Source organism: Bison bison, unplaced genomic scaffold (genome assembly GCF_000754665.1).
Source record: "Bison bison bison isolate TAMUID 2011002044 unplaced genomic scaffold, Bison_UMD1.0 scf7180017864141, whole genome shotgun sequence".
NCBI lineage: Eukaryota > Metazoa > Chordata > Mammalia > Artiodactyla > Bovidae > Bison > Bison bison.
Window position 1 is genome coordinate 261,151 of NW_011494713.1, and position 5,667 is coordinate 266,817.

Genomic DNA, 5,667 nt, shown 5'->3' on the forward strand with positions numbered 1-5,667 from the left:
GATACCATTCTGTTGTCTTCTGGCATAGTCACAGAAGACTACAACCAATCTTATTTTTGTTCCCTTATAGGTTTTATTTTTCTGTTTGGATGCTTCTGTGTTTATTTCTCCTTACACCTTTTGTATCAAACAAAGGTTTGACATTAACTTTTGTCTGAAACAAAAGTGAATCCAGTGTCTCTCCCCACCTAAGTTTTGTTTGTTTGTTTTAGAATATATCTTTTTCATAATTTTATTTCTCAGAAATATTTTTCTTTCTGAAATGCCTCTCCCAATCATCTCCTTCCTTTCTGTTGGGAAAACTTGTCAAGCTTGATCTCCACGTGACTGGCTTGATTTTTAGTGTCATTCTGCCATTTCTCACATTAATTTTTTATTACTGTACATTTAATTTTCTTGAACTTACCTAACTTACCACCTATCACCTTCCTGTTCCTGTCTTTTAGTTTTTTATCTTCCTTTTCAGGATGCCATTTTCATATATCCTTTTAAGAATGTTTAAAAGTTCCCTACATTTTATTCTGACTCCTAGAGTAGATTCTGTCCAATGAATTTGATAGCTTTTTCAATTCCTCACACTGCATGAGTGGGACAGTGACGAGTGCTTGCCAGCAGACCTGGATAATGTGTTGTCCTTGGTTCTTCACTCCCTTTACTTGGGTGCTGGTCCCAGCCCCTGCTCAGCACCTCAGCTAGGGGACAGGTATATCTGTTCCATGCTGAGTCCAGTTTCCAGGGCGTGGCTATCTTGCAAATGCAGCTGGCCTGTCTCTTACAAGATCCAAAAATGCCCCACTACCAGGGTTCTCCCTTCTTCTTCCTCTCAAAAACAAAAATATTGAAATCCATTTTCATACCTCCAATCTGCACTTTTTAATCTCTTGCTGAGTGTTCACAGTAGCAGCAGTATGCACAGTCAGAGGTACTATTAAGGTGTTCTGAAATACTTCAATTTATTTTAAATAAATAAATATATTACCCTAGTGGAAAAAATATCCTGTGTAGGTAAGTCAATAGGGTTCATGTTACAAGCAGAAAAATGTTGAAAAAGCTAACAGAATTTAACAAACCTCTCTAAAACTGCAGAGATGTGCTCGTACTTATTTTTTCTTCTAAAGCTGGCTTATTTGGATAACAGCAGTCAAGAATTTAGCATGCTTTGCACTGACTGGAATTCTTGGCTTAATTAGGTTCTGGCTCTGCCATTTTTCCCGGAGAAGGCACTGGCAACCCACTCCAGTACTCTTGCCTGGAAAATCCCATGGGCAGAGGAGCCTGGTAGGCTGCAGTCCATGGGGTCGCTAAGAGTCAGACAGGACTGAGCGACTTCACTTTCACTTTTCACTTTCATGCATTGGAGAAGGAAATGGCAACCCACTCCATTGTTCTTGCCTGGAGAATCCCAGGGACGGGAGCCTCGTGGGCTGCCGTCTATGGGGTCGCAGAGTCGGACACGACTGAAGCGACTTAGCAGCAGCTGCCATTTTTCCAGCTGAAGAGTAGCAAATCCCCCTAACCTCTAAGCAGTTCATTTTCCTTGACTGCAAAATGGAAATCATACCTGCCCTTCCACAGTAGTGAAGATCCAGTGCAGTCTTACCCAGAGGACACTTTAATGTATAGAACTCTGAAATTAAATCCTGAAGTGCAGTGTTGAACATTTCCCCATTGTAAGTTTTTAACCTATTAGTGTAAATCTAGACGTGGTTATACCTTGCAACCACTTCCAACAGTTCCCACACATGCCTTATTTTGACCCCACAGAACAGCTGCTACTCTGAGATAAGCACATGGTTTTTACATAGTCATGAAGACACTCCTCTAACGTGTCATTTTCTTTCAGGAATCTGCACCAGTTTCAAATAACATGAGGTATACCTCATCCACTGACAAGTAGATTATGTGATTGAGTATGTACATGCAAAACCGCCAACAAGTTAAAAACTGAGTTGTTCAGTCCAGTTGCTAAGTTGTGTCTCACTTTGTGAGCCCATGAACTGCAGCACACCAGGCTCCCCTGTCCTTTACTACCTCCCAGAGTTTGCACAAACCCATGTTCATTGAGTTGGTGATAGTATTTAAAAACTGAGTAGTGTGTATTAAATATTAGATTGGTGAAAAAGTAATTGTGATTTTGGACCCTGAATTTTAAATTACTATAACTAGGCTCAAACATCTTTATTAATTAGAATAGGAACCATTACAATCAACACAGTTTTGCCAACAAGAAATGTTTGTTTACTCCTGTAGCATAAAAATCCATCCTTAGGGATTCGATGAACTCTTGCAAAGCATTTCCTGCATTCTGCGGGTTGTGTAAGTGTTTTTCCCTGCAAAAAGTTGTCATGATACTTGAAGTAGCTGGTTGCTGAGAGGTCAGGTGAATATGGTGAATGAGGGAAAACTTCATAGCCCAATTTGTTCAATTTTTGAAGTACTGGTTGTGTGACATGCATTGTCATGGGGAAGAATTGGGTGCTTTCTGTTGACCAATGCTGGCTGCAAGTGGCTGCAGATGTAGCAGTTTTCAGTACCTCTCATCAATTTACTGAGTATATTTCTCAGATGTAATGGTTTCACCAGGATTCAGAAAGCTGTAGTGGATTAGACCGACAGCAGACCACCAAACAGACCATGACTTTTTTTTTTGGTGCAAGTTTGCTTTGGAGCCTCTAGGTCCAACCACTGAGCTAGTCACTGCCGGTTGTATAAAATCCACTTTTCATCGCACGTCACAATCTGATCCAGAAATGGTTTGGTACAGTAGCATAGAATAAGAGACGATTCAAAAAGACGGTTTTTTTTATTTGCAGTCAGCTCCTGTGGCACCCACTTACCGAGCTTTTTCACCTTTCCAATTTGTTTCAATGCAAAACGACCCTAGAATGGTTGATGTTGAGTTCTTGGGCAACTTCGTATGTAATTATAAGAGGATCAGCTTCGATAATGCTCTCAATTGGTTGTTGTCAGCTTCTGATTGCTGGCCACTGCATTCCTCATCTTTAAGGCTCTGGTCTCCTTTGCAAAACTTCTTTACCCCCCACTGCCCTATATGTTTGCCCACTGCCCTATATGTTCGTTAGCAGTTCCTGAGCCAAAGGTGGTGTTGATGTTGCAAGTTGTCTCTGCTGCTTTACGACCCATTTTGAAGTCAAATAAGAAAGTCGCTCAAATTTGCTTTTTGCCTAACATCATTTCCATAGTCTAAAATCAGCAAGTAGTAATTAGCAAAAAACATAAAGTGAGAAATGCACATTAAAATGGTATATAACATAACCACATTTATTTAAGAATGTATCCCAGTATCAAATGGCTGCTGCTGCTAAGTCGCTTCAGTCGTGTCCAACTCTGTGCGACCCCATAGACGGCGGCCCACCAGGCTCCCCCGTCCCTGGGATTCTCCAGGCAAGAACACTGGAGTGGGTTGCCATTTCCTTCTCCAGTGCATGAAAGGGAAAAGTGAAACTGAAGTCGCTCAGTCGTGTCCGACTCTTCACGACCCCATGGTCTGCAGCCTACCAGGCTCCTCCATCCATGGGGTTTTCCAGGCAAGAGTACTGGAGTGGGGTGCCATTGCCTTCTCCAATCAAATGGCAGATTTCAATATTACAAAACCGCAAACACTTTTGCACCAACCTAAAAAAGCTTCCCAGTTGTCGCTAGTGTTAAAAAACCGCTTGCAAATACAGGAGAAGACGTAAGAGATGGGGCTTTGATCCCTGAGTTAGGAAGATCCCTTGGAGGAGAGCATGGCAAGGCTTTTTTTTTTTAACTTTTTTATTAACCAACTTTACTTTTTAGAGCAGGTTTAGGTTCACAGTAAAACTGAGCAGAAAGCAGAGTTCCCTTAAGTGTGCAGTGCCCCAACCTCCACCACTGTCCACATGCTGTACCAGAGTGGGACATTTGTTAACAATCCAAGAACCCACACAGGCATATCATTATCACCCAGAGTCCATTGTTTAAGATTCATTCTTGGCATAGCACATTCTGGGGGTTTAGACAAATGTATAATGGTATTGTACCATATAAAGTATTTTCACAATTTATGGCATCTTCCAGTATGCATTACCCATTAGCACAGTTCATGGAATGCTCCTGTATGCCCTGTACTCTTTCAAGAGCTTTTCGTTTAATTCTCACCATACCTGTAGTAGAAGGGATGAGAAGGAACATGCCTTAACCTAGATCACCCACCTAGTTGAAGATAAGCCAAAATTCCACGCTACCATCGCCTAATCCCAGTTTCTTACGTGTATAGCGGGGCTTGGAAAAATAACCATCCTCTTACTGTCAGTGTGATTGCATCTCAATAGCAGAGAGACAATCACTTGAATTCTTAACTAACCAATTATGTAGGATCTGAGGGATGAAATATAACTGGGCTCTAATAAACACTTCACACTCCACTCGCGGTGGTGCGCACAGCGAGGGACGAGCGGGAGCCCTCTCCTAGCCCAAACTCGTCACTCCAGCCCAGGCCCGGCATTTTTAAATTAAAAAAAAAAAAAAACACTGAACAATTCTTTCCACATCAAAACACTGCTCGAGAATCCATCCTCCTCCCCCCCCCAAAAAAAATCCATCCTCCCCAGCACCACTCCACAGAACCCCTCCTTTCCCCCTTTACCTCTAGCACTTCCCCCGAGAAATGCCTCCTTTCCTGTGGTTTCCTCCCATCTGCAACCGCTGCTGCACTTCCTACCACGATCTCTTTCCTTCCATTTTACCGGGCTTCCTGTTAATAATGCCCAGGTATAGTGCCTGGGGTGGAGAAGGCAATGGCAACCCACTCCAGTACTCTTGCCTGGAAAATCCCATGGACCGGGCCCCGCATAGAGTCGGACACGACTGAAGCGATTTAGCAGCAGCAGCATAGTGCCTGGGGCTCGGGAAATATTTGTGGATTAAAAGGGAGCCACAAAATCTGACAAGCAACAGGTATTCAATAAAGTTATCGACTGATACTCGCTATAAAAGAGTATCCCCCAAGCTGTCCAGTCACATCTTACAGTAAGATTGGATTCCAACCTAAAGCGAACTTTGCATTAGTACCATCTTTCAACCTCCCTACCAGCTTGGGGAAGGCGGAAGGGTTGTTTATTGATCTGCGGTAATCCTACACTCCTAAAAACTGCCTCGCTGAACCAAAAAGGAAGACGGCAACGTGTGGAGCTGCCCGGGCCTCGGATCCATTCTGTCCTTGAAAGCTGCAGCTCCCCGGCCTGTGGACTTATCTGAGCTCTTAATCGGCGGCGCCGCACCTTGTCCAGAGGGCAGGGCGAGGTACCGCGCGCCCCCAGAGTCCACAAGGCGGAGCTCATTCCACGTGCCCCAGCGCTGCTAGAGACTGCGAGCCAAGACAGCCGGCAAAAGAGACGACCTTTCTTTTGACCCTTGCGCCCCGCGTCACGTGACCGAGGCCCTAGCGTCGCGCCCCGCCCCCCGCCTGTCACTCACACGGATCGCCCAATAGCGATCGCGAGGGCGGGCCCTCGAGGGGCGGAGCCTGGGGCTCCGTGCGCAGGAGCTTGTGGCGTCAGAGCGCTCGCGGTGTCCATGGAGAGAGGTTGAGATGGCTGACCTCCAGCCCTAGACACCCGGGCGGCAGGACGGCGAGGATGTCGGCTTCGTTAGTCCGGGCCACTGTCCGGGCTGTGAGCAAGA